General features: G+C 43.7%; 1 protein-coding gene across 1 annotated transcript in view; it reads left to right on the top strand.

Annotated features, from left to right (window-relative positions):
• LOC124554911 (ATP-dependent DNA helicase Q5-like) overlaps positions 1 to 19,796 on the top strand; it is a 309,389-nt gene that overhangs the window by 50,467 nt on the left and 239,126 nt on the right. The gene's annotated exons all lie outside the window — the stretch shown is intronic.

Here is a 19,796-nt window from a genome sequence, read left to right as displayed (position 1 = left end):
AAATGTCAAATTCAAAAGAACGCAAAACCTTCAAGATTCGCAAAGTTTTACAGAAACTCAAAATTTAGCGCTAACTTCAATGTGAGATGCTTTTCATAGTTTCCAAAACGAAACTCTGTGTCGTAATCTGGCAGAAAACCCTAGTAGATTTAGTCGTATGTAAAGGACACCAGTACCAAGACTCAATCAATACCTTCATTGCTCGGTAACAATGGTGATTTTATTGATGACAGCTCCACTGAAACAGAGTTACTGAACATGGTTGTCCGAAATTCCTTCACAAAAGAAGACGAAGTAAATACTCCACAATTCGAATCAAATGGCTGTGAGAATTATGGGACATAACATCTGAGGTTATCAGTCCCCTAGAGCTTAGAACTACTTAAACCTAACTAACCTAAGGACATCACACACATCCATGGCCGAGGCAGGATTCGAACCTGCGACCGTAGCGGTCGCGCGGTTCCAGACTGGAGCGCCTAGAATTCGAATCAAGAACTGCTTAAAACACTAAATAAAGGCAGGCTTCCGACCCAGATAGTATACTAGTCAGGTTCCTTTCAGACAATGCTGATAGAATAGCTCCATACTTACAAATTATATACAACCGCTCGCCTGTAGAAAGATATGTACCCAAAGATTGGAAAGATGCACGAGTCGCACCAACACCCAGGAAAGGAAATATGAATAATCCATTGAATTACAGATCCGTATTGTTATCGTCGGTTTGTGGTAAGATTTTCAAACATGTACTGTGCTCTAAAATCATGAATCACCTCCAAGGAAACGATTCATTGACATATAGGCAACACGGACTTAGAAAATGTTCTTGCGAAACACAACTTGCTCTCTATACTCACGAAGTAATGAACGCTATCGACAGGGGACGTAAAATTGACTCCATATTTTTAGATTTCCGGAAGTTACTTTGACGCCGTTCCCCACAACCAACTTCTAATTAAATTACGTGCCTATGTACTGTTGTCTGAGTTGTATGGCTGGATTCGTGATTTTGTGTCAGAGTGGTCACAGTTTGTAATTGCTGATGGAAAGCCATTGCGTAAAACAGAAGTAATATCTGGCGTTCCCCAAGGACGTGTTATAAGCCCTCTGTTGTTCCTGATCAACATGAACGGTTTAAGAGGCAATCTGAATCTATGGGAGATTATACCTGAATGTGGATATTCTTATTATGTAATAGAGGTAGCAAACAGTCTTTACAAAAATACACGCATTGTAATAAACACAGGTAGGAGTCGATCAGGAAAAATAATTATTAATCAGGGTGTTGGACAAGGATGTGGGCTATCACCCGCCGTTTTTAATATTTATATTGATTTCATACATCGTAACTGAAAACTTAAAGTAAACAAAGGCATTAAGATGACGAGTGAAGAGTATCTGAATATACTTCTGTTTGCAGATGACATTTTTCAAAAGAATGAAGATGACCTCCGAAGATCAGTACACCAGATGAACGAGGTATCAAGAACAACAAATAGAAAATTTCTAGTAATGAAAACGGAAATAATGGCATTCCGAGTAAAAAAAAAAATCTAGTCACAATAAAAATTGTTTTGGCTAATTCAGTTTTAGAATAAGTCATTTGAATCCCTTATTCAGGCTGAGCTGTAAGTTTTCATTTTGACTCTGATACTGAAAACACAACACACAAATTCCAAGATACGTACAATTAGTCAGAACACTGGCCATGAAGTAGAAAATGAAACCATCACTAAATTGTATAAAGTGATCGCGGTTCCGGTCTTATGCTACAGAAATGAAAACTGGGTTACCACAAAAGAAGAAAAAAAAATCACACAGCAAAGATGAGGTTCCTAAGGAAGACATAGGGCTGCATAAGAAGAGACATAGTTAGAAATGAAGATACCATAACAGAATTAAATATTTACAACATGAATGAAAAAATTCAAAAATGTTGTGAAGACTGGAGACAAGACCTCATGAGAACACCAGGTCACAGAATAAGACTGGCACTTGTAGTGCCAGTACGAGGATACAAATCAGGTTTGCTTTAAATATGCAATTTACCACTCGTGAGTGTTAGTTACCTTCGAGATTGGAATGTGGTGCATCGATGTTGGTCAGGAATACCTTTAAGGGGAGCCGGAGGTGGTCATATCCAAAAAATTACGATTTCTTTTTTTTGCTACCGAAAATTAATTGGAACATTCCTCTTTAATGTAAACTTTGAATTATTGTTCTACTCGTCCTAGAAGTGGAGTTATTACCATTTTCCCCCACGCCTGCGAGGAAATGGGCGGCCGCTGAATGCATCTAACACCGTCTCGTGACTTCCTGGCGAACTGCTTGGGATTTTCTCGGCCTGTTACGCGTACAGCGCCGTATGTTACGCATACAGCGAGTGTGCAAGGGTTGGCTACATTGTTTTCTGTGACAAATGAAGCGCTAAGAGCGCGGAGCGTCGTCTCTTTGCTGTTTACCGTTTCGAATTAGTTCAGTGTTGCGCCTGTTGTTGGTAGTATTATACTTCTTGTGTAAAGCGTTGTTCTGTATACGATGCCACGTTTTAGTAACCGTGTATATAAGAAGAGGAAGAACGCAGGGAAAGGAAAATTAACACTAATACCAAGTTGCGATACTACAATTACTGAAACAGTGCGTTCTTCTGCTAAGCAACACATGGCCGCCCATAGCCCTGTGACATCTTCTAGCAAGAAGCTGACTGGTGGAAGTGACAGATTTCGTGAATATGTTAGTGACACTGTACGAGCGCTAAGAAATATATGCAATAAAACCAATTTTTCATGACTTAGCACAGCCAGAATTGTTACACAAATGTCTACACGGAAAAACGCAGAATGCTAATGAGAGCGTAAACGATTTGATTTGGAAAGGGATTCCTAAAAGGGTGTTTGTAAGCATAAAAACACTGCACTTTGGCATTTATGATGCAATAGCAACTTACAACCAAGGGAACAGTGTGAAGTGTGAAGTTCTGAAGGCATTAGGATTTACAGCCGGGGTGAACACTGTACGAGCACTAAGAAATATTGACAGAGAAAGGATAAGAGGAGCAGAAAGAAGAGAAAGGCATATGACGTACGATGGAACAACAGGCCAGGAAAGAAAACAGAATAGGAAGCTTTTGGAGGATGAAGACGAAGACCCTGATAATCCATCCTATAGTGCAGGAATGTATTAAGAAACTTTGATAGCCATTTCCCGTAAATTAGAATTTTTCGAATTTAAGGAACGTTTTCTCAAAATACAGTCAAGCTAGAGAGATGAAATTTTTATACAGCACCCCTAGTGGTCAAACTTACATTTTAACACAGCCATTTGGCAATATGTTCAGTAGTTTCATTTCAGTTTAATTATAAAGCAATTATTTGTAAAAAAAATTTGGGTTATTAATAAAAAAAATAATTGGAAGGAAACGAGAAAAGATACTCCAAAATCCCTCTGTCATAACTGCAATACTAAACCACTCTACATGTAAAAAAAATTCAAATTTTTCCATTTGGTAGTTTATTCATAAATGTTCCTCAAACTTAGTGATTTTAACATGGCCAGCATAGGCACCTCCGGCTCCCCTTAAAGCAATAAAGATGCAGTTATCGCAAGCTCACTGAGTCTGATAAGGACCTTGTAAGAGGGCTACAAGAAGTCGGATATCCTTCTGCGATGCTGCAGAAAGACTTGGCAGGAATGTGGCCACTGGTGGCAGCGGTGGTCGCCAGAATGTACGGTCACAAAAAGACCGGGCTCTGGAGAGCCACGTGGCATTACCGAGAGGGTAGACTACCGTGTTCAGTTATATGGCTCTAGCCCATCGTACTGCATTTGCATTAGCAATTTGAGCAGGAATTGGTACCACGGTCACAACAGACAGTTACAAATCGATAACATCAAGAACAGCTCCGAGCCAGACGCCCTATAGCATCACTGACCCCGAACAACGATCATTCGTGGCTTAAATGGTGTCAAGCAAGAGATCACTGGAGGGTAGGGTGGAAGTCTGTTGTGTTTTCTGATGAAAGATGGTTCTCGGTGCCAGTGAAGGCCGAATGTTGGTTAGGAGGAGGCCAGTTGACGACCTGCACCCAATCTGTCTGCGTGCTTGGCACAGTGGACCTACACCTGGAGTTGTGGTCCTGGGGTGCAATTTCGTATAACAGGAGCACTCTCATGTTTATCCCATGCACCCTGACCGCAAATTTGTGTATCAGTCTGTTGATTCGACATGTTATGCTGCCATTCATTAGCAGCATTCCAGGAAATGTTTTCCAGCAGTATAAAGCTCACCCACATACTGCTGTTCCAACCCAAAGTGATGTTTGGTTCGTGGGGCGCTCAACTGCGCGGTCATCAGCGCTCGTACAAATTCCCATTTTTTCACTGTCCAATCTAGCCACTGTGACGAATGATGAGGATAATGATCCTGTCCCCGTGCAGAGAAACTCTTCAACCCGCACAGGAATCGAACCCGGGACTCCGTGATCCAGAGGTAGCAACGATAGCCACTAGATCACGAGCTGCGGATGTAACCCAACATGCTCTATAGTGTGTCGGCATGTTTGCTTGACCACCTCGATCACCAGATCTCTCTCCAATAGAGCACATACGGGGCATCATGGGACAAGTCTAGCGTCACCCACAAACGCCGTCAAGTTCCCCTGTACTGACGGAGTAAGTGCAACAGGAAGGGAACTCCAATCCACAAACTGACATCCACAACCTGCACAACACGCATGCACGTGTGCATGCCTGTATTCAGCATTCTGGCGGTAACACCAGTTATTAATGTAGAATCATGTCACATTTTCGCTTGCTTATCTTGCGTTTGGATTAACCTGTGATCTTGCAATGTTGATCACTTAAATACACTGAAGCGCCAAAGAGACCGGTATATGCATGCGTATTCAAATACAGATATAGGTAAACAGGCAGAATGCGGCGCTGCGGTCGGCAGCGCCTAATAAGACAAGTATCTGGGCTAGTCTATTCAGAACTTTTTTTGTAATCTCAGATGCTTATCGTTGCCTGCTAAAGAAAAATATGTTCTGTGATACAAAAGCGAGTGTGCTGAAACTCGCAAACGGAAAATGCGTCCAGCCAATGGAAGCACGTTTTGCAACAATTATCATCAATAACAGAACACGGACCTCCAAATTGGTCGTTTTAACAGAATGCAGTCATAACGTTATTCATGGATGATGATTATGATGAGGATGATGATGGTCATCATCTTGACTTTGGATACAGGGCACTCGTCAGCTTGTCATTCTTGGGGGGGGGGGGGGGGGGGTGAATGCTGTACCCACATGCGGAGTAGTTTATAATGAATTGAAGTCCGCCTCCCTCCTCAACATTTGAGGGATGAGGTCCGACAGTTCACAAAATTTCAGGAACGAAAGTGGTACACCACCAATTTCACAGATTGGTTGACCCTCCTGCTAGAGGACGAAACTGTGTGTTGAACTGCTATGTTCTCTGCACAGTCTGCTGAGCAGCACTTCTTTTCCATTGGTGGGGTTGGAATAAGGTCCGCCATTCCTGTGTGTTGACAAGAGTGGTTGCAGTTTGTTTTCCACTGCCGCCAACCATTCAGTTTCCCGCTGAAGCACGATTCGTCTGTCAGATAATGACATGACGGCGTGCTATGGGATGGCACATCGACGTACAGCACCATGTCAAAATATTTCTTTGGTTGCTTTGTGGGCTTTGTCGTTTCCCTGTATCCTGATGTGTCCAGGTGTACCGGGCGAAAGATCACCACCTTGCCAAGGTGTTGGAGCTGCTGTAAGAAGCAGTGGATGAGGTGAATCAACCGGTCTACAGGATGTAGTCGTATTCAGTGGACCACTTGTAGCACACTGAGCAGATAAGAACAGAAGAGATGGTTCAAATGGCTGAACTATGGGACTTGACATCTGAGGTTATCAGTCCCCTAGAACTTAGAACTACTTAAACCTAACTAACCTAAGGACATCACACATATCCATGCCAGAGGCAGGATTCGAACCGCGCGACCGTATCGGTCGCGCGGTTCCAGACTGAATCGCCTAGAACCACTCGGCCACACCGGCCGGCAACAGAAAAGAAATCTTGTACTGTGACAGCAGTGAATCCGCTTCAGTGTCGTCATAATGCCATACACCTCCACGTTATAATCTGTGAATTGTTCTGGAAGTTGCACTATGAAAATCGTATCAGGGAAAACAACAATTGAAGACATTCTCTTGCCGGCATCCATCTGTATAAACAACGATAAAACTGTGGTATGTAGTTAAAATTGAAGAAAACAGAGTTGCAAAAACACAGTCTGGAGTACAGGATTTCTAGTACTGTGTCACGCCTAAAATCACTATGGGCTCGTGAAAACGCAAAGTGGCAGTTTGTTCCATCCCTGGCTGTATATTTGGAGGTATGATATATACACATCCTTGAAACAGTCAGTAGCTTGCATCCCGAATGGCTTGGCCGATTCCTGAACAGCCACTCAAAGTCGGGGTGGACTGCTCCACTAAATACCAGTGACTGAGGCAACGTTGATATTTTCAAGTCCGGTCGAGCCAGACGGAGGTACCGCCCACTCCAGAGTGGTTGTTCACCAGCCTCTACACACACACACACACACACACACACACACACACACACACACACACACACACACACACACACACAGAGAGAGAGAGAGAGAGAGAGAGAGAGAGAGAGAGAGAGAGAGAATCTGGTCTGGTCCAATAGGCTCCAGTCTCCAGTTGATATCCGAATACCACCATGGTGGACCATGTCTAACATCTTTAGGTAGGAAATATGGGCTGATTCATAAACCAGTCTGCCATAATTTAACCATGATCTGACAAATGCCCTGTACAGCTGCAGAACGCAGGAGATGTCAGCTCCCTACTCCTTTTCGCTGAAGTATTTCAAAATACTGAACGATTTGGAGTCCTTTGTCCGCTAGTCTTTCAGGTGTGGGAGCCAGGTTAATTTTGAGTCAAGTCATAGGCCAAAAAAGTGCACAGTGTCCTTAAAATGTAAAATATTGTCCCTCATTGTAAGCTCTGGTTGGTTAAAATTTCGATGAGTGCAGTTAAAACTGGCATGTAGTCTTCTCTGATGAAAACCTAAATCCAGTTCTATTGGCCCAAGCTTCCAGGCGGTACCATCCTGTCAGGAGGAGATTTGAAAGTAGGCTGGTCCATAGGGATCCCACGAGCCGCTACAGAAACAAACGTCGACCCTGACATAGCTCCATACGCTTGAGCAAAGAGGTGATGACAGATACCCCAGCGTTTGCCTGCTGGAGATTGTTCTACTTCAATTACCATTCATCTCATCAGCATTGAGGTTGAGGTTCTTTTTTACAGAGATGTGCAGATTCCTCACAGTCCAGGTGGTGAAGGCAAGGCGCCCATTCCCTGAAACACACAACATTCCGCCACCACGGCTAGCAATGGCCTCTGAAGTATGCTAAAAGTTTATGGTAGAAGAGGTCTGGTGGCGCTGGCCATTCCGCAGCTGGGGAAATCCAGTGTTACTGTATCTGTACTCAGCCATCGCTGGTGTTTTTCCCTGGGAAAAAGGCAGTCATTCATTCCTTAAGTTGTGGGACATTCATCATCAATCCCCCTGAATCTTGTCTGGGGTGACTGTGCCAGTAGTTATGCTTCCTCCGGCATAGCTCTCAGCATCACTGGTACACGAAAACTCTACCGCCCAGCACTGAAAGATGACTACGATAAGGGAGTGCCCTGGAAGAGGTTATTCGTGGGATTTCCTGCGCATGTACCCCGACATCAATATGGGATATGATCACCATGCACATGTACACTGGCCGCACAACGGGTTGGCATACTCTGGATCAGGTGGTCGAGCAGCTGCTGGGGTATAGCCTCCCATTCTTGCACCAGTGCCTGTCGCAATTCCTGAAGTGTCATAGGGGTTTGCCGGCCGAAGTGGCCGTGCGGTTAAAGGCGCTGCAGTCTGGAACCGCAAGACCGCTACGGTCGCAGGTTCGAATCCTGCCTCGGGCATGGATGTTTGTGATGTCCTTAGGTTAGTTAGGTTTAACTAGTTCTAAGTTCTAGGGGACTAATGACCTCAGCAGTTGAGTCCCATAGTGCTCAGAGCCATTTGAACCATTTGTCATAGGGGTTTGAAGACTTGCAGCGATACGTCGACCGAGAGCATCCCATACGTGCTCGATGGGGTTTAGGTCTGGAGAACAGGCGAGCCAATCCACTCGCCTGATATTTTCTGTTTCAAGGTACACCTCCACGATGGCAGCTCGGTGGGGCCGTTCGATATCATCCATCAGGAGGAAGGTGGGAATCACTACACCCCTGAAAAGGCGGACATACTGGTGCAAAATGACATCCTGATACACCTCACCTGTTACAGTTCCTCTGTCAAAGACGTGTACGTGCACCAATCATAATCCCACCCCACACCATAAAACCACGGCCACCATACAGGTCCCTTTCAAGGACATTAAGGGGTTGGTATCTGGTTCCTGGTTCACACCAGATGAAAACCCGGCGAGAATCACTGTTCAGACTATACCTGGACGCATCCGTGAACATGCCCTGGGACCACTGTTCCAATGACCATGTACTGTGTTCTTGGCACGAGGCTTTACAGGCTCTCCTGTGACCAGGGGTCAGTGGAATGCACCTTGCAGATCTCTGGGCGAATAAATCATGTCTGTTCAGTCGTCTTTAGACTGTGTGTCTGGAGACAACTGTTCCAGTGGCTGCGGCAAGGTCCCGAGCAAGGCTACCTGCAGTACTCCGTGGCCGTCTGCGGGCGCTGACGGTGAGATATGTCTTCTTGTGGTGTTGCACACTGTGGACGTCCCATACTGTAACACCTGGACATGTTTCCTGTCTGCTGGAATTGTTGCCATAATCTTGAGATCACACTTTGTGGCACACGGAGGGCCCGTGCTAAGACATGCTGTGTTTGACCAGCCTCCAGTCGCTCTAGTATTCTACCCCTCATAGCGTCATCAATGTGTATTCTTTGAGCCCTTTTCAACACACAGTCACCATTAGAACGTCTGAAAACTTACTCACTGCACCATACTCTGACATGCACCGACATACCTCTGCGTATGTGGACTGCTGCCAGCGCCACCGTGCAACGATCGCAGGTCAAATGCACTGCATGGTCATACTCCGAGGTGATTTAAACCCTCAAACCTCCCACCAGAGCGTTGTTTCACCATGTATCATCATTATCCTTAATTTATAAGCATGAGTGTACATACCAGCTACGATCTTAAGCATTGCAGGTGGTCAAGGATAAGTTTGAATAACTAATTCTCACAAGCAACCACTACTCATATCCAAATGTATGTGGGTAGGACCAGCCAAACCAGTCCAGGATGGGCCGCCTCAGTGCCATCAATGAAGAATTATGTTCTGCTACCATGCAGTGAGAAGCCACTATCAAATTGCCAATAGGTTCTAGAATGATTGAGGAATAATTGGCAAGGAATTGGCGAGTGTTAGCCATTGTGCACCAACTTTTGGACTCCTGCAAATCTGTAATGGAGAAAAAAACCAGATCCAGAAGAGGGCGGACATGCATAGTGGTAGCAGTCTCTTTTGTAGATCTGTTACATTTTCTAAGTTTTCTGCCAATAAACCGCAGCCTTTGGTTTGTCTTCCTCACACATTACCCGTGTGATCGTTCCAATTTAAGTTATTAATAATTGTAATCCCTAAGTATTAATTGATTTACAGCCTTTAGATTTGTGTGATTTATCGTGTAACCGAAATTTAGCGGATTCTGTGTTTCTGTGTAATGTTCTTGGTTACAAACACATTATCTGTGTAAGAACGGCCTGCTCCAAATTCATTCTGTTCTTCAGTAATAATAGCTTCTGTGATATTCTTCATGAGGTTATTGATTATCTTTGTATTTAGTTTGTAGCCAGTGTTTAGAAGACTGATACTACGATAGTTTTTACAGTCACTACGTTTCCCTCTCTCGAAAAGAGAGATTATTTCTGCTGTATACCAAGGGTCTGGAATCTTGCAGTTCGTCCAACTTCCTATTTTTAATTATTAAAGTATCTTGTCTAGTGATAATCCTCCATATTGAATTAGTTCTGCATTTATTCCATCTAGTCCAGTTACTTTTCTGTTCCTCATACTTTTCAAAGCCTCGTGTAGCTCCTCCATAATAACTGAATCTATTTCTCCTATGTCATTTCCAGTTTTCTGTGAACATTGTAGGTTTGTATAATGATTTATCCATTGTTCATTGGGTATTACGTTCAGTGAGGCAGTCTCTTTACCTTCCTTGTTTAGGGATTTCATGATTTCGTATGCACATTGCTGTCTACCATGCACGTCGTGTTCTAAGGCTCTTATTAACGAGACCCACTACTACTGGCGTACTTTACTACTATGTTCCGCAGCGTTCCTTTTATTTTGTTTGTTCCCCAGCTCTGATGGTTATTGTCTCTAGAAACATCATGTAAGCTATTTGTTTCTTTCTGTGATGGCTTCTATAATCTGTGTTCCAAACTGTGAGTTGTTTTCTCCCGTCTGTTTTCTTCCTTTTACCAAGTGCTTCTGAGGCTGCATCTATGATGCAGGTCTTAATATTGTACCACTTTATATCGATGCCTTTATTGGCTGTTAATGAAAGAAGCTTTTTTTGGACATTTGTCTAGGTATCATATTTAAGTACCTAACATTGTAAGATCATAGGTGTGTGGAAGCGCGAGAAAAGCCATTGCAAATGTGAAATGATAGTACATCAATAACCGATGTAACTGCCAGAATGTTGAATGCAAGCATGCAAACGATCATGGATTGTGTTGTACAGTTTGTATCAGTTTGTGGGATAGAGTTCCGTATCTGTTGCACTTGGTCAGTCAATACAGGGATGGTTAACGCTGTTTGTGGATGACACTGGAGTTATCGTCCAATGACGTCCCCTATGCGGTCGATTGGCGACATGTCTTGTGATCGTGCAGGCCAAGGCGACATTTCGTCACACTGTAGAGCATGTTGGGTTGCAATAGTGGTATGTGGGCGAGCGTTATTCTGTTGGAAAACACCCCCAAGTATGCTGTGCATGAACGGTAGCACAAGAAGTCGGATCACCCGGACGTGCAAATTTGCTGTCACGGTGCATGGGATAACCAATAGAATGCTTCTGCTGTCATACGAAGTCGCACCCCAGACTATAACTCCAGATATAGGTCCACTGTGTCTAGCACGTACAGAGCCTGCAATTCTTGCGACCGTACATTATCATGGCCACCGCTGCCAGCAGTCATGTAATTGGGTGATCCGACTTCTTGTGCTACCGTTCATGCACAGCATACCTGGGGGTGTTTTCCAACAGAATAACGCTCGCCCACATACCACTATTGCAACCCAACATGCTTCACAGCAAACATAAACATAGCCAAAGCCTTGCAGACAAACAAAAATGACGCGAAGTAAAATGTAGTGTGAGGAGGGCTATGCGAGAGGCGTTCAATGAATTCGAAAGTAAAGTTCTATGTACTGACTTGGCAGAAAATCCTACGAAATTTTGATCTTATGTCAAAGCGGTAGGTGGATCAAAACAAAATGTCCAGACACTCTGTGACCAAAATGGTACTGAAACAGAGGATGACAGACTAATGGCCGAAATACTAAATGTCGTTTTCCAAAGCTGTTTCACCGAGGAAGACTGCACTGTAGTTCCTTCTCTAGATTGTCGCACAGATGACAAAAAATATCGAAATAGACGACAGAGGGATAGAGAAACAATTAAAATCGCTCAAAAGAGGAAAGACCGCTGGACCTGATGGGATACCAGTTCGATTTTACACAGAGTACGCGAAGAACTAGCCCCCCTTCTTGCAGCGGTGTACCGTAGGTCTCTAGAAGAACGTAGCGTTCCAAAGGATTGGAAAAGGCACAGGTCATCCCCGTTTTCAAGAAGGGACGTCGAACAGATGTGCAGAACTATAGACCTATATCTCTGACGTCGATCAGTTGTAGAATTTTGGAACACGTATTATGTTCGTGTATAATGACGTTTCTGGAGACTAGAAATCTACTCTGTAGGAATCAGCATGGGTTTCGAAAAAGACGGTCGTGTGAAACCCAGCTCACGCTATTCGTCCACGAGGCTCAGAGGGCCATAGACACGGGTTCACAGGTAGATGCCGTGTTTCTTGACTTCCGCAAGGCGTTCGATACAGTTCCCCACAGTCGTTTAATGAACAAAGTAAGAGCATATGGACTATCAGACCAATTGTGTGATTGGATTGAAGAGTTCCTAGATAACAGAACGCAGCAGGTCATTCTCAATGGAGAGAAGTCTTCCGAAGTAAGAGTGATTTCAGGTGTGCCGCAGGGGAGTGTCATAGGACCTTTGCTATTCACAATATACATAAATGACCTTGTGGATGACATCGGAAGTTCACTGAGGCTTTTTGCAGATGATGCTGTGGTGTATCGAGAAGTTGTAACAATGGAAAATTGTACTGAAATGTAGGAGGATCTGCTGCGAATTGACGAATGGTGCAGGGAATGGCAATTGAATCTTAATGTAGGCAAGTGTAATGTGCTACGAATACATAGAAAGATAGATCCCTTATCATTTAGCTACAAAATAGCAGGTCAGCAACTGGAAGCAGTTAATTCCATAAATTATCTGGGAGTACGCATTAGGAGTGATTTAAAATGGAATGATCATATAAAGTTGATCATCGGTAAAGCAGATGCCAGACTGAGATTCATTGGAAGAATCCTAAGGAAATGCAATCCGAAAACAAAGGAAGTAGGTTACAGTACGCTTGTTCGCCCACTGCTTGAATACTGCTCAGCAGCGTGGGATCCGTACCAGATAGGGTTGATAGAAGAGATAGAGAAGATCCAACGGAGAGCAGCGCGTTTCGTTACAGGATCATTTAGTAATCGCGAAAGCGTTACGGAGATGATAGATAAACTCCCGTGGAAGACTTTGCAGGAGAGACGCTCAGTAGCTCGGTACGGGCTTTTGTTAAAGTTTCGAGAACATACCTTCACCGAAGAGTCAAGCAGTATATTGCTCCCTCCTACGTATATCTCGCGAAGAGACCATGAGGATAACATCAGAGAGATTAGAGCCCACACAGAAGCATACCGACAATCCTTCTTTCCACGAACAATACGAGACTGGAATAGAAGGGAGAACCGATAGAGGTACTCAAGGTACCCTCCGCCACACACCGTCAGGTGGCTTGCGGAGTATGTATGTAGATGTAGATGTCTACATTCCTCCCAAGTCTTCTACAATATCACACAAGGAAAATCCAGCTTCTCGTAGCCATATTACACGACCTCGTTCAAACTCGGTGAGATGTTGATAATGGCGTCTTTTTCGCCTTAAACGCATTGTTGAGTAACATCAACTCACAACGTCCAATCTCAAAGGTAAGTAATGCTCACGACCACAGCGTGTGTTTAAAGCAAACTTGGCGTGAAATTTGGATAGACTTCATCTTTCAGATGTAAAAACACGCCTACCGATTTTCGTTTATGTCGCACAAGTCCTTCATAGTGTTGCCTTTTTTCTGTCGGTGTATATTCCGACAGGACATGTGCTGTGAACAACTCATGTTGTGGCTTGTTTTGGAATTTCTTTGTTTTATTCCATTTTGATAGTAGTCTGATCTTACGGCCTAAAAGGAAGTGGTCGCTTCCTTCATCAGCACGTTTCAAAAAAGGCTCTGAGCACTGTGGGACTTAACATCTATGGTCATCAGTCCCCTAGAACTTAGAACTACTTAAACCTTACTAACCTAAGGACATCACACAACACCCAGTCATCACGAGGCAGAGAAAATCCCTGACCCCGCCGGGAATCGAACCCGGGCGCGGGCATCAGCACGTTTATCTTGCATAAGATTCTTCGTTTTATCATTAATAAGAATGTAATCAATCACAGACCTTCATCCTCGTTCACTCTGTGTAGACTTCCGAATATCTTTCTTTCTGTATAGCGTTAGTAATGTTAAAATTTTTACAAAGAGCCAAACTGATATAGTTCCTAACCATTATTATTGAGAATCTTTTCTCCAAATAGTCCTACTATTCCTTATATAGGTACTAGGTAGGTTTCCAACTCCAGCATTAAAATGACCATGCATGACAAAATGACCTGTCTTATTAATTTTGTTCACTTCTTTCTGAAGAACACCATTCAAAGTGTCATTCTCATCCTTCTTTTCCTCTTCTGAGCCGTACACAGACTAAAATTGCTACTTCAGCACTGCCCCCTTTTTTTTGTGGGACCTCACTGTAAGCCATCCAGTGGTCAGACAAACCATTTGTTTCTTCTAATTTTTTCTCATTTTCTTTTACTATTGCAGTCCTTAGTTTCCTCTCTTTGAGTACCTGATTTAACTCGCTCTCTTTGTTGGTCAGTCCTCGAACACTCCGTGTTGCTAAAAACATATTATCGGTAATGGCAAATCGTTTGTCCTTTTTTTTCGGGTTGTCACCAGTTGATCCAGTCCTGTATCCGATGCTGTTTGTGAGTTTTCCAGTAATTTTATGAATCCTTTCCTGCGTTTCGAGCGCTGCGCAGGGTAAGTCGGGTGGTGATGCTGCCACCTCTAGGTACCGCGACCTGCCTGATTTTTCTGTCTGGGTTGTCTCGCTTAGGGAAGCTGGCTTCACCGCGGCTCTAGAGCCCTCCCTATCCTGTGTTGTGGGACACACTTTGTTTGACTCATCAGTCGAGACCTTTCGAGCTTGGGTGACCCTGCCAGTAGCTACCCTACTGCCGGCCCCGCTTTCGACTTCGGCAAAACACGCAAACCCTCCAGCCCGGTACTGGAGGTGCCTTCGATAAGGCGGTGTCCCCCGGGAGGGACGCACGAAATTAACGAGTTTAAACTAAAGAGCACACAGGAAATTTAAAATAAGCCATTTCTTATGAGGAACTGTGTCAAACTCAGACGAAAGCGATGTTCTCTGATGTGCTGCCGCAGTAACGAAAACTAGCACTCGGCGTGTTGTCTTCCAGCCTCCAAATGGGACATTGTACTTGGCAGAGGAGTTGATTGTACATACGTTGGTCGGGAGTTGGGTTGTCGTTTGATGGATGCTACGTAAGTCAGAGTTCGCAGAGACCATTCTTCATGGCGCATTGGACTGGTTGCGGTGATTGGTGGTAAAGGTAAACGCAACTCTTCAACATTCTGTATTACCTTTTGATGTACGGGGTTCGACATTCACAGCTGCTATCTATTGTGTACTGGAGCCGACATTACCGGCTGTCATCAACTGCTTTATCTGTTACCCTACTATCTAGCGTTTGAGAGAGAGGAAGTCGTGGTGGTCTTTCACAAATGCTGTAGGGAACACATTCGGGAGTCGGTCGCACCTCTTTCGTCCTATTCTTTCTTCGATGTGTTTGTGCCATTTGATGAATTCTTCCATTGTTTTGACACACTTTACCAGAGGAGGTTGGTACATGTCTTGCACGACTCCTTTCATCAAGTTTGAGGTGTTGTCTGCTTCTTTCATACTCGGATTCACAATGTGACATGGGGTCAAAACATACATGTAAGGCTGCGTCATTTCCCCATGACTGGGTCCAGTTGTTTGATTGTTCTTCCGCTAAGCAGACTTGCTGCTGACTGTCACCAAATGTGTTCTTCGGTTAGATCCAGAATTTGTCCTAGCTATCGAACTTCTCTTCATTGTTCTTGGATCGCTGCTGGGTTGTGCGTCCAAGTAAATGTACACATTTTCCAAATACAACATGTCATTCCCCCTGTTGTCCTTGATGACTCAGCTGAATCTTTTCAGCCATTTCCTCGTGTCCTGACCAGCATCTCCAGAAAACACTAATGGATACTTGATGTACACGTGACTTACTGCTGTGTTGGAATCCAATGGTTTCCTGAATATACAGAACTTGGGAACGATACATAGCTTGATAATTAAAATTGTTCTGAGTGTCGTATCGCGTCATTGTACAAAATACTTTAATTATAAACTTAAAACCAATGTTTCGAGCGTATTACAACGGCCTTCATCCGGGCAAGACTGATTTTGGTGAAGGAGATAGCTTTGTTTATTGCAAACGATCGGTGCCAATGCGTCATATTTTTGAAACTTTATTGGCTCTAGAATGCAATGGGCTAGTAATGACGGAAGGGGGAGGATAGGAAAGAAGCTATCCATTAGGTAGCCGACTTGTCAGTGGTTGGCGACAGTCTGCAAATCAACATTTTGCTTCTGGTGGGCACGTTTTCTTCCTGATGTGCGCGGAAATGCACTGACAGTTCCCTCGCGGCTGTTTGCTTAGGCTGTCGCGCCCATGCCCGGTTAAGCTTATGCCTCTCGATCGTTCGCGGCCTGTTGGATAGGCATAACTGGCGGTCAGGAGCCATTGCTCGTGGTTAGTTCCTATATCAAGTATCTCTTACCAACATACCTACAGACGACATCATTCGCATCCTACAGGAGCAGATACCACTTGGTATATGTGGTTTGGTGCGCTTATGCCTATCATCAACATACTTCACCTGGCGGGGAAAATATCACGAGCAAGTAAAAAATGAAATGATCGTGTGGCATTGATGACCGGGGGACCCCATCCGGGGAAGTTCGGCTGCTAAGTTGCCAGTCTTATTTCAGGCGAGTTGCGTGTCGGCAATGATGAAATGAGTATGAGGACAACACAAAACCTAGTCCAAGAGCGGAGAAAATCTCCAATCCGACCGGGAATCGAATCCGGGCCCGCTGCGTGGTAGGCAAACACGTTACCGCTCACCTAAGTTGGCGGACTTCGAGCAAATAGATGGAGTGGCAATGGGCTCCCCTCCTATCCGGCCCTAGCTTTTGCACCGTTACGCCCCCATTGCTGGCTACAGTATGTAGACGACACATTCGTTATTTGGCCACACGAGGAGGCGGAGTTGGGAAGCTTGCTTAGCATTTAAACAGCCTGCATAAGAATATGCAATTCACCCACGAAACCGATAACAACTCGTACAAATCGGTACGTCCTTACGGAAAGCCGCCATCACCCAGCTCAGAAGTATTCAGTTCCGCACACGCCGACTGCCCGTGCATACCAGATAAGTGACACTAAAACAAAGAAGAATTGAGGAAGCTACACCACACTTTTCACGCCAACCAACCGAAATAAAACATGAAAAGAGGTCAAGGAAGAGAAACTTCCGCTATTGCGCTTACCATATGTGAAGGGCGTCAGTGAATGGTTAGGCTTGGTTTCAAACCTATTTTCCGCAACAGCTACAGGATCCACAACATGATAGATTCCACCAAGGATGCAACCAACAAACTAGATACTGAAGTAGCATATGAACTACGTTGTGAGTACAGAGCTGTATCACAGATTGACCGCGACCTAGAATTGCGTGCAATAGCTAACCGACTGGCCACTGCCTAGCGAAATCATAACGGAAGAGGAAGAGGCAGACAGTCTGTGCTCCTGCGCCCGCGCCCCCGGTTAATCCCCACCGCTGTCACACCGTACGCGTCGGCAACAATTCAATTAAACTATGCAAGCTTTTAGCCGCACGTCCATTGTTTCAGTTTAGCTTTCTATTTACTGTACACTTGTACACAGTTGAACGTGTTTACGAAGTGTAGTGTGTAACGTGTCGATCGCCATGCCGCCCGAAAAAATAAACGTCGTTTCGTGGATAGCTGACCGTCCTGGAACATTTACATGTGACGGAATTGTTTTATACTGTCGAGTTTGCGAGAAAAACGTTTCGTGCAAAAAAAAAAAAAAAGTTTCAAATAGACCAGCATGTCAAGACAACTCTTCATATCGCAGGAATGCAGAAGAAAGGACCACAACTTCTGATAACAGCAAGCTGCAGTAGCAGGGATTTGTCCAAAGGTAACCAAAAAAGTCTGTTTAGTATGGATCTATGTGAAACATTCATTGCAAGCAATTTCCCTCTTCACAAAAATAGAGACCCTATCCTTAAAGGCTTCCTTGCGAATATTACTTAAATCAAATTATACCAGATGAATCAACATTACATAAAAATTACATACCGACAATTTACATAATGTTCTATAAGAAATACGCAATGAACTCAAGAACATCATCATTTGATTTTTCTATAATAAATACGCAATGAACTTGAGAACAACATTATCTGGATTTCAGTTGAAGAAACTACAGACACTTGTGGCCGGTACATTGCACATTTAATTGTTTGTGCTGTAAAAGATGAGCCTTCGTCTTCCTATTTAGCGGCCTGCAAAGAACTTCAAACAGTAAATGATTCTGCGATCGTCGGGTTTGTGAATGAGGGCACTAGAAAAATATTTCCAGTATCTTCTGCAGACGTAAGGGTGTCTGTGTTTATTTCAGATGCTGCTCCCTATATGATCAAAGTAGGAAAAGCCCTCCGAGTATTTTGTCCCAATTTGATTTATGTGACGTGCGTTGCTCATAGAGTACATCGCCTTGCTGAAGGAGTACGCTCGACGTTTGTGAAGGTAAACAAACTGATTTCATCCACAAAGAAAGTATTTCTAAAGGCTCCTGCTCGCATCGAGACCTACAAAGGAAAACTATCAAATGCGCCTTTACCCCCCGAACCAGTAGTAACTCGTTGGGGTACGTAGGTCGAAGCTGTGTTGTTTTACTATGGAAAATTTTGAGGTCATTAGAGGGAAGTAAACGACTTCGATAGTGTAGACGCTTTGGCATGCCAGTGCAAGGAAGCTTTTAATGATTCCGGTATTAAAAAAGACGTTGGTGTGATCAGCACTCATTTTTCCCATATACCTACAAGTATTAAAAAGCTTGAAACTCAGTGTTTGGCGTTGAATGAATCTATTCAGTTAATGAATCAAATCATTCTAGTGAACTCCTCACTGCGGGAGGTATTCCCAAGAAAACTTAAAGAAAAGTTTGAAAACATTTTAAACAATAACTCAGGCTTTGGGCCCTTGTGGCAAATTGATAGTTTTATTAATGGGACGTGTGAGCTTTTACCAGAAACAATAAATGACAACCTAGCACCCAAATTCAGATACTGCCCAGTTACTTCAGTTGATGGAGAACAGTCCTTTTCTGCTTATAAAAATGTTTTGAGTGATCGAAGACACAATCTTACTACCAAACATATGGAACAGTACTTGGTCTTTTATGTTTATAATAGTAGAAAAATGTAAAATAAATTGCAAATGATGCTTTGGTCCAATAGTACTAATTAAAAGTTAATGCTGTTCCGAAAGTTAATGATTTATGTCGTTTCTAAAATAAAATACTACGGAGTTTTTGAGCGTGCCCCTCTGTGTGCGATTTATCTCGAAGTTGGTCCTGTACATTTCGACTGTCTCACTGCGACTCACTCGCATCTCGTCCGCTTTGTTACCGACAACAATAGCAAAGAAGGAACAATACTTGAAACATGGCATACGTCTCCATTTTGCAAATTTTTAGAAAATAATCCCAGAAAGGCTCCCTTCTTAACCTCTAGCAGGAAGTATTCAGAAAATATTAGTGTTCTAAATGTACTGATTTTTTACGCGGCCGGCGCTCTTCCTCGTTGTTGGTATGCACAGTTTCTACTTAGAGATATAATGCACGTAGTAACTACCATCTTTTTTTAATTATTTGATCTTGCATATTTCGACACTTCTCATGCATATTTTAAGGTTTGTATGATGCGTATAAACCGGTCTCTAGCCTGGGAATTACTAACTTCCGTAGCAAAAGACGGTGCCCCAGCTATGAATGGCGAAATCAGTGGCTTAGTAAGGCGCGTCCAGAGAAAAATTAAGAATCGTGAACTT

Source organism: Schistocerca americana, chromosome X (assembly GCF_021461395.2).
Source record: "Schistocerca americana isolate TAMUIC-IGC-003095 chromosome X, iqSchAmer2.1, whole genome shotgun sequence".
Lineage (NCBI taxonomy): Eukaryota > Metazoa > Arthropoda > Insecta > Orthoptera > Acrididae > Schistocerca > Schistocerca americana.
Note: the sequence above shows the minus strand (reverse complement) of the source record. Positions and strands in the feature narration are given on the sequence as shown.